At 42.3% G+C, this 10000-nt stretch overlaps 1 protein-coding gene and 1 long non-coding RNA gene across 3 annotated transcripts in view; one reads left to right on the forward strand and one right to left on the reverse strand.

The window, feature by feature from the left end:
* Positions 1-10000, reverse strand: part of LOC135115006 (PDF receptor-like) — a 204804-nt gene that overhangs the window by 163432 nt on the left and 31372 nt on the right.
* The window catches only part of LOC135115008 (uncharacterized), a 174233-nt gene that overhangs the window by 17472 nt on the left and 146761 nt on the right, over positions 1-10000 (forward strand). The window contains exon 1 of one of the 2 annotated variants that reach the window (XR_010275755.1): positions 9975-10000. This exon is cut by the window's right edge and continues 2022 nt beyond it. The exons of the other annotated variant lie outside the window; for it this stretch is intronic. This is a non-coding gene — a long non-coding RNA (uncharacterized LOC135115008). Of the gene's footprint in view, positions 1-9974 lie in introns of those variants that run through there. 2 annotated transcript variants of the gene reach the window in all.

Raw genomic sequence — 10000 nt, forward strand, 5'->3', positions numbered from 1 at the left:
TTCCTTCTCCTTATTTTCATTTCTCCTCATTTAAACTAAACTAATAAACCGCATTTCGTAGAATGGTTCATAAAATTATAATTGCACTCGCATTAATCTTTAGCTCTTTTTCTTGAAGTGGAAGCGGCGGTGGCGTTCCTTTGTCTCTTCCCTGCACTGCATCCTCTGTCTGTGCCGCGAAGAGGACGCGTCTGGCCCGGTCAAGTGCATGAGGCTAATGATCTCATCCTGTAGCCTCTGGTCGTCAGAATCGGTGGCCCCGCGTCTCTCTAACGAACCGCATCCTCAGCGTCACCTCATTAGCGGCAGAATCTGGAGGGGATACTAAGGAGGATATAAACGAGAAGCGATACCAGAATAACCTTCACATACCTTACGTATCCCAGCATAACCTAACCTAACGTAATGTACTGTAACCTTACCATTCAGTATCTCACCTTTCTATATTTACCTTCCTGAATTTAACCTGACCTAACGCAATGTAACCCTACCGTCTTGTATCTCACCTTGTTTAAAATTACCTTCTCTATCCTAACCTAACCTAACGTAATGTACAGTAAGCCTAACCTTACCATCATGTATCTCACTTTCCTAAATTTACCTTCCCTAACTTAATCTAATTCATTCTTTATTGTGAATTTTATCTCCTACACGCGTACTAACATATCCCAACATAACTTAACCTAACGTAATGTAACCTAACCTAACCTAACCTAACCTAACCATCCCGCATCTCACCAAGTTTAAAATTACCTTCCCTAACCTAATTTAATCCTTCTTTAAGGTGAATCTATTATTTTATACACGTAGTACTTATATGTTGTGAGTATTTATAACCCCCTGCCACGCGCCAAGGCCTAAGGAAATGTGATAAATTACGTATGTATATAGACGTCACAAGTGTAGTCAAGCTTCTTTCACCCGCTGACAAAATTGTGTGCCTCTTGAGCGTGTAGGCCTAGCTGTATATTTTCCTTCCCTTATGTTTGTTATATACGAGTATAGTCAGTCATTTTTCCCTCCCTTCTTGCGTATTGGTCACATCAATCACGGAAGTAGTGAGTCCGTCCCGTCGATTTTGTTCCACCTGTCATTTTCATCTTTCTCCTCGTAGGTCATTCTCTCTCTCTCTCTCTCTCTCTCTCTCTCTCTCTCTCTCTCTCTCTCTCTCTCTCTCTCTCTCTCCTCTCTCTCTCCTCTCTCTCTCCCATCCCGTGTTTCTCCCTCTATCTTTTTACAACCTGACTTTTCTCCATGCTTATTCTCTCTCTCTCTCTCTCTCTCTCTCTCTCTCTCTCTCTCTCTCTCTCTCTCTCTCTCTCTCTCTCTCTCTCTCTCTCTCTCTCTCTCTCTCCCATCCCGTGTCTCTCCCTCCATCTTTTTACAACCTGACTTTTCTCCATGCTTATTTCTCTCTCTCTCTCTCTCTCTCTCTCTCTCTCTCTCTCTCTCTCTCTCTCTCTCTCTCTCTCTCTGTCTCTACCCTCCTCCTCCTCTCTCTCTCCCCTCATCTTTTCACAACCTGTTTTTTTTTCCTCATACTGATTTGCTCTTTCTTTCCCGTGCGCTTCCGTCCCTCCCTCCCTCCCTCCCTCCAGCCCGGCAATCTACACATCCTTTTCTTATCTGCTGGGAATGCTATCCGTGGACCACTGAAGGAAATTGGCTCCGTAATATGAGTCACTTTGCCTCGCCTTCCCTTGGTCTCTTTGACCCCTCCAGGGACAACGTAACGACAGACCTAATATCGAGATGGGGAAAGTGGAAGGGGTAGGGAAAGAAGGGGAGAGAGTGGAAGGGGATAGGGTAGGAAGGGAGAGAGAGAGAGAGAGAGAGAGAGAGAGAGAGAGAGAGAGAGAGAGAGAGAGAGAGAGAGAGAGAGATTCTGGAGGCCGCTAGTTAAATTAAGTGGGTAGGCCTGCTTGTCATGTATAATTAATTGACTTAACCAACATAGCCTCTAATTTTCTCTCTCTTTCCGTCTCTATCTCTCTTTCCGTCTCTATCTCTCTCTCTCTCTCTCTCTCTCTCTCTCTCTCTCTCTCTCTCTCTCTCTCTCTCTCTCTCTCTCTCTCTCTCTCTCTCTCTCTCTCTCTCTCTCTCTCTCTCTCTCTCCTCTTTCTCTCTCTGGCCTACCATCACGCACATCCACGTAATAATAAAGTGCATAATTGAGACTTGTGGCGCCTTAATACACAGGTCCATAAAGGCGAGACACGTGGGCGGCAAGCTCCGAGGCGCGAGGGCGTGTGGTGTGACTGCCCAAATGCTTACGGTAATTCTGTGTTGCATTGCGTTCTCGAGATGAGTAACCTGTCTCAGTTACTTCGACTCTTTATAGTAAGTCCCCTGATCTGCCAGTAGTTTTTTTTTATTTTTTTTATTTATTTATTTATTTATTTTTTCTGTAAGGAGTCTTTCAGTATTTCAAGAGTGGGCAAGATTGAAGGTTAATGTTAAAACTCTTGGTAAATGTGTGATGTTAATAATTTTTGATTACTACTGTACCTTGTGTGATACTGAGGTCTTGTATTTCATTCATCTTTTATGAGGTTGTTTATAAGGAGTCTTTCATTATTTCAAGAGTGCCTGAGGTGGAAGGAAATTGCCGAGACAAATGGTGAATTTTGTGACATTTAGAATTTTGATAAGTATTGTGCCTGGTATGATATTGAATTTTTTTTTTTTCCATTAGTGTTATGGTTGTATTGGTTCACGTTATTGGCTTCAGCTAGGGGGAATTGAACGGATTTACGTATGTTGTGCTGTTGCTCCGTTAATTAACATTTATGCACGTGGGAATGGATGTTGCATGTGTTTAAAATTGTTCATCCTTCCTACTCGCACACATACACATTCTTCCTCTCTTATTCCTATTTTTTTTTTTCCTTCCTTTCTTTTCTTTACCTACACACACACACACACACACACACACACACACACACACACACACACACACACACACACACACACACACACACACACACACACACACACACACACACACACACACACACACACACACACACACACACCTCTCACTCAATTCACATACCCACAATATCAAACCTTCAAAAAAATAAGTGCATCAGTAAGCATTACTCAGCATCTGTTGCCTTGTTCGCTATTAACATTCTAGCGAAGACATCCATCACTGATATTACCAGATGTGAGCCGGGCATTGTTTGGCCATTGCTAGCTCACCTGCGTTGCATGTTCCCCTCTCACAGCTGCCCGCCTACATGGAGAACATCTATTTATCTTCATATTTGCTCGACTAGGAAGAATGGATAACCTTGTCAGTCTGGGGCTCAAGAGTTACGGCCTTGTTGCACGTGATTCTAGCTACCTTTGTGTGTGGGTGTTGTGTGGGGTGTATGTGTGTGTGTGTGTGGGGGGGGGGTGTATGTGTGTGGGTGGGTGTGGTTATTTGTCTATCTACCTCTTTCTTTGTTTTTGTCTATACCATTTCTTATTCTCCTGAAACATTAGCAGAGAGAGAGAGAGAGAGAGAGAGAGAGAGAGAGAGAGAGAGAGAGAGAGAGAGAGAGAGGAGAGAGAGAGGAGAGAGAGAGAATTCTTCGGATCTCCATCTCGCTTTCTCATTGTCAACTCGTCTTAGTTTCTCCTCCTCCTCCTCCTCCTCCTCCTCCTCCTCCTCCTCCTTTGCTTGTGTTCTGGGATTGCCTAGCGGAAGGACGCTTGGTAATGAGAAGGGGACACCTGATACGAGGAAATGCAGCCGTGACGGAGGGAACAAACCGGTTGCAAGTAAGAAGAGAAGAAAATGAACGCACACACACACACACACACACACACACACACACACACACACACACACACACACACACACACACACACACACACACACACTTTTCTTCCTTCTTTCCTTCCATCCATCATTCTGTCCCATTCTTCCGTCCTTATTTCTTTCTATTTTCTTTTCTTTCTCCTCTTTCACTCTTCCATTTCTTCCTTCTTTTCTTGCATCCCTTCCTCCTTTTATCGACATTTACATAACTTTTTTTTTCTCTCGCTTTTATCTCTGTCTCCTTTCTCTCCCGAAATCTTATTATGTCACCTTCTTCCCTCGATTTTTTCCATTTTGCTTTTTTCCAAGTTGCCATTTTACCTTCTGTTTTCCCTTCCTGTCTTTGTTCCTTCCCTTTTTCATTGTCTTTTTGTAAATCTCTTCTCCCCTTCCTCTCCTTTCTCTTCTATCTCTATTCCACGTTATGTCTTGGCTCTGTTCTCTACTTATGATCACCTTTCTTTTCCCGGTTTCTCTTTACCTCATCTCCTTTTGGGATTGAGTCCTTCATCATTCCTTATATATTATACATGCATATCAAACGCGGCCTCCAAAGTATGAGCGGAGTAAGAAAGAAATTCGGTCGTTTCATATATGTAGGTATGTCTCTTGAGGTGATCCTTAAGTTAATTAGACGTAAAGTGATGCGTCATTGGATATTACATAAGACGGCTTGAGTGCGTCTGAGTGCTGTAGGGTTTTTAAATCAGTCAGTCAGTCAGTCAGTCAGTCAGCTTAACTTTTCACTGATTAGTTTGTTAGCTAAAGGTATATTCGAGTGTTGTTTTAATTTAATGTCATATCTTATTCATTTGCTTCGTTTTTCATTCAGGCACGCACATTCACTCATTCATTCACTGACTCACTCTCTCATTCACTTAGTCGTTCACATGCTCACTCAGACTCCAGTGCTTCTTTTTTCCTTCTTACTAATTTACGCCCTCACTCTTTTACTCTTTCACTCCCTCCCTCGCTCGCCCATCAATACGAAACACCACCTCGGGGAAGAAGGAGCGGGCAGGTTTGTTGGTTCTCGGTAAACTGCAGTGTAAGTCTGTAAACAGAGCTGGTCTTTAGGTGGGTCTTCCCTTTTGGTTCGCGGGGAGGAGGCGCTCCGGTGCAGATTCCACCCAAAGCTGGAGAAAGGAATGTTTTCACCACCTTTCTTTTCTTGATACGAGCAGATATACGCAGATGGTTACACGTACACACACACACACACACACACACACACACACACACACACACACACACATACCAGAACCGTAGTCTTGAGTTGATACTTGTGAGGGATCTGAGTGGCACTTCTCGCAATGGGCGGCGCGGCGGGAGGAATGCCGACGTGGAGTTGTGTAAAGGATCGAAGGGTTGCTGTATATTCCTTGCACCGCGGCCTTGGACCACTGTCTCTTGGTCTTGGAAACTTGTTCCGGTGCTACGTATTATCAGAGACGTGTAGATAAATGGAGTTTCAGAACGGCTGAACGCCACACGGTCTGCAACTTCAACATGATTTCTAGGACTCGCTAGTTGATTCTCCGCTGAAAGTAACCTCCCGCTTCCTTCACTAAGACTCTGTTATTCATTAATTTTTCCATCTTACATGTGCGTTCCGGGAAAGTGTCATTACGGCTGTTTTGACTTCGGTAAGCGTGACTAACTAACTCGTGGTTTTCTGGAAAGTACGTGGTGTTCGCTTCTCTTTCCTGCTAGTGTGGACGCCACACGGAGACGGGTCTGGAAGTAAACTTGTTTTATTTCTCTCCTTTCTCCACTTGTAGTTTACTAGTAATAGTGTGCAATTTCTTGGATGCCCTCGTTATATCATATTAAGTCTCCTTGTACGTGATTTTTCTGCGCAACCTCATGAAAGAATTCTCCAATCACGCCTCTGCCTCGCGACCCAACACCAATTATTGGTTTCTTATTGAATCTGAAGAGTGTGCATGACTTATTTCGTCATGATTTCAGTTTGGTTTGCTATTCTATGATGATAAAATGGAAAATCCTTCAGGGATGGGAAAGTGGTGTGTGTGTGTGTGTGTGTGTGTGTGTGTGTGTGTGTGTGTGTGTGTGTGTGTGTCATTCATCTACTGCAGTCTGCTGGTCACTCAGCCAGAAGTTATCCTACGGAAAGAGCTCAGAGCTCATAGTGACCGATCTTTGGGTAGGACTGAGACCACTGACACACCACACCACCGGGGCAGCGAGGTCACAACCTCTCGGGTTACATCCCATACATACTTGCTGCTAGGTGAACAGGGGCTGTACATTGAGGCTCGTTTATTTGCCTCGCCGCGCCCGGGTTGTGTGTGGTGTGTGTGTGTGTGTGTGTGTGTGTGTGTGTGTTCATCTTTTTTTCCGCATCCAAAGCTTTGTGCGCACAAGCATTAAAAAAAAAAAAAAAAAAATTCAATCCTAAACAACATCCAACGTAGCAAACATTTCTGAAGGGAGGAAACGAGCGAGGGGAGACGAGCCACTACAATCAGAAATAAAAAGAATAAGGTAGAAAAAAAATATGGTAAAGAGGAAGAGGAAGAGAATGAGGTAGAACAATGTTTCTGTTCAGGTAGTAAATGCAAAGACAACACAGCAGTTAACCCTCACAAAGGCGACGAGAAAGGGAACAAAGATAGCACATGCATGGCAACACCTATATGCCTTTTATATAACCGGAAATACGAGTATTTAGGTAACTCAAGAGAACACAGAGGAATACAAAAAGACGAAACAACGAACAGACCCGTTGACCTGGCGAAGCTTTGCCAAACTATACTGGTTTGAAAGAGAAGGAATAGGAACCCAACTATTTATTGTTATAGGCACATGGATGAGGTATTGTAATATTTCAGCCAGTTTGTGTCTTAAGTGTGATAAGTATAAATATTATAAGGCATTATGGAAACACCACGAACACCACGTACTTTCCAGAAAACCACGAGTTAGTTACTCACGCTTACCAAAGTCAAAACATCACTAATGACACTTTCCCGGAACGCACAAGTCATGTAAGATGGAAAAATTAATGAATAACCTTAATCTACTAATTTTTCAGATACTGACTGGTTATTTATCGATAAAATGACGCTTTTCAAGTCGTGATTCACTCAGTAAAACATTCATCATTAAAATTAATTAAAGAATCTAACTCTAACCTAACCTTATGTAACCTAACGTAAACCTCAGGTGAAAGCGATGATGTCACTTCAGTATTACCCATCATATGAAGTGTGGCAGTGATCTTCATCTAGAGACTCATAACCTGTGGCGTCGTCTGAGCTGGTGACTGAGTGCGACCCGCTCCTCCTAATGCATCAGTATAATGTAACAACTTTAAATGAACATCTGATATATTCACCTCTCACTCGCCCTCCTTCTCACCCAGCACTTCCTAAAGCCAGTGTAGATCATCAATTCGAGATTGCAATTGACATCTGATTATAACTGTCAGGAAAATGTTCTGTTTATTGGGAGCGCAAAATGACCGGATAATTAATATGAGCATAGCTTATGTGGACAGTGTGTGTGTGTGTGTGTGTGTGTGTGTGTGTGTGTGTGTGTGTGTGTGTGTGTGTGTGTGTATCTGTGTCTATGTGTGCGTGGGTGGTGTGTGTCTGTTGAACAAACTGCCATTAATCAGTTTTTTTCATTTATTTGAATGTTAGATATGTATTAATTATTTTCCTTTTTCGATTGATGCACATTTCTTTTCATTCTAATCAAAATAAAATTGATTGCTTAATGCAATGCCAGATAGTCATCTCCCCACATCCTCCCTCCCGTGCACCCCCCCCCTCCCCTAGTGATGCCTCTGACAGAACGACCCCTGCATCAGATACGTGTGTTGGACTGCCGGGTAGTGGAAAGGGGCCAGCCACACAAAAAGACAGGCGGCCAGTCAGTCAGTAATTACCTTTATTTAGTGTTTTGTCCATTATCCCATTATCTGGAGGATACTTCTAATTTCTTTTTGGGAAAAAGTCTATACTTCTGTACGTTCTCTCTAGTGTGGGTCACGAAGGGTTGAAAAGTTCCAAAAGGGTCACTCAGGGAAAAAGAGAGAGAGAGAGAGAGAGAGAGAGAGAGAGAGAGAGAGAGAGAGAGAGAGAGAGAGAGAGAGAGAGAGAGAGAGAACGGCTGACGTAGTCCAAGGCAGTGTGTGTGTGTGTGTGTGTGTGTGTGTGTGTGTGTGTAAGGGTTGATGGATTGCAATTGTGTGCCTTTGATGACCGTGAATGATATGTATGCTTGTTATGTTGCAGAGAGAGAGAGAGAGAGAGAGAGAGAGAGAGAGAGAGAGACGAGAGAGAGAGAGAGAGTGAGAGTGAGAGTGGGGGGGAACCGAATGACTGACTGACTGACTGACCCATCGACCGACCGACCCACCAATCGACCGACCTATAAGCAGAGTCACGCATACTGAACGACATCCATTCATAAAATTTTCATTGAGGCATTCATTGAATCACATTTGTTTACATGTGGACGGAAATGTCACACATGATAACCATTTTCTGACCATTTGCTCTGTGGGCGTTTTGTTGTTGATCATCCTCGTGTGTGTGGTGGAATCCGGACAATTTGGCCACGGACGATTTGGCCACGGACGATTTGGCCACGGGATGTCACCCTAGGACGTTTTGGCCACGGTGGTGTAGGACATTTTGGCCACGGGAGAAAATACTAGGAATCTATTGCACTTAGTAGCTTGCTTATTAAGTAAAGGAAAAAATCTTTAGTCTGTTTTATTATCCAAAAAAGTTCTCTAATCTGTTCTGTTATTAAAAATGTACTAAAATTATTTAAAATTAAAAATAAGAACAAAATATTCATGAATGTATTTAAAAGGGCTACACATTTGGCTGACCACCTCTAAGGTTATGACTTATGCCACGAAGGAATTCTCCAATGGTCTTCTTGCCTTCGTTCAGGTCGAGTACAAGATTGTGGAGTCGTGTCTGCAATTCTTGATAATTTTTTAGGTTAGGTTAGGTTAGGTTAGGTTAGGTTAGGTTAGGTTAGGTTAGGTAAACTGAAGCTTCACTCTTTTAATCTCAATCCCATAACACATTATGGACGCCTGTAAATTGAAGCTTCACTTCTGTCTCACTTAGAAAATATAATAAATACGAATATTAATAATAATTGTGAAAATATAATAAATACGAATATTAATAATAATTGTGAAAATATGTAAATAATACAAAATATAATATATATTACAGTAAATATGTTTCATGGCCAAAACGTCCACCTTGGGAAGTTCCCGTGGCCAAAACGTCCTACGGTGACATCCCGTGGCCAAATTGTCCGTGGGCAAATCATCCGTGGCCAAATCGTCCTACACCCGTGTGTGGTGGAGGGCATCACGGCACTTTAGCGCTGAGTGGTATTACGTGACCCCGCTTTTGTTAATGACCTGTAATTGAACCAGGTGACAAACGAGTAGGCCGAATTTGTTACTATTTTCGTTATTATTATTATTATTATTATTATTATTATTATTATTATTATTATTATTGATAGTATTTATCTCTACTACACCAAAAACAACAACAACAACAACAACAACAACAACAACAACAACAACAACAACAACAACAACAACAACAACAACAACAACAACAACAACAACAACAACAACAACAACAACAACAACAACAACAACAACAACAACAACAACAACAACAACAACAACAACAACAACAACAACAACAACAACAACAACAACAACAACAACAACAACAACAACAACAACAACAACAACAACAACAACAACAACAACAACAACAACAACAACAACAACAACAACAACAACAACAACAACAACAACAACAACAACAACTTTTAAGGATGGAAGGCAGTGCTAATTGTGGTTTACAGTCATTATTACAGACTGAATTTAGTACATTACTGAGAATTTATTACGACTTACAATAATATTGCCGCATATTGTCCACACACACACACACACACTCTCTCTCTCTCTCTCTCTCTCTCTCTCTCTCTCTCTCTCTCTCTCTCTCTCTCTCTCTCTCTCTCTCTCTCTCTCTCTCTCTCTCTCTCTCTCTCTCTCTCTCTCTCTCTCTCTCTCTCTCTCTCTCTCTCACTCCAATAACTGGTTCTCTTTTCTAATTACCGGCCTTCTCCCTCAGCTTGCCATACTCTCCCTCCTAATCATACCCT

The sequence above is a fragment of the Scylla paramamosain genome, chromosome 28 (assembly GCF_035594125.1).
Source record: "Scylla paramamosain isolate STU-SP2022 chromosome 28, ASM3559412v1, whole genome shotgun sequence".
Lineage (NCBI taxonomy): Eukaryota > Metazoa > Arthropoda > Malacostraca > Decapoda > Portunidae > Scylla > Scylla paramamosain.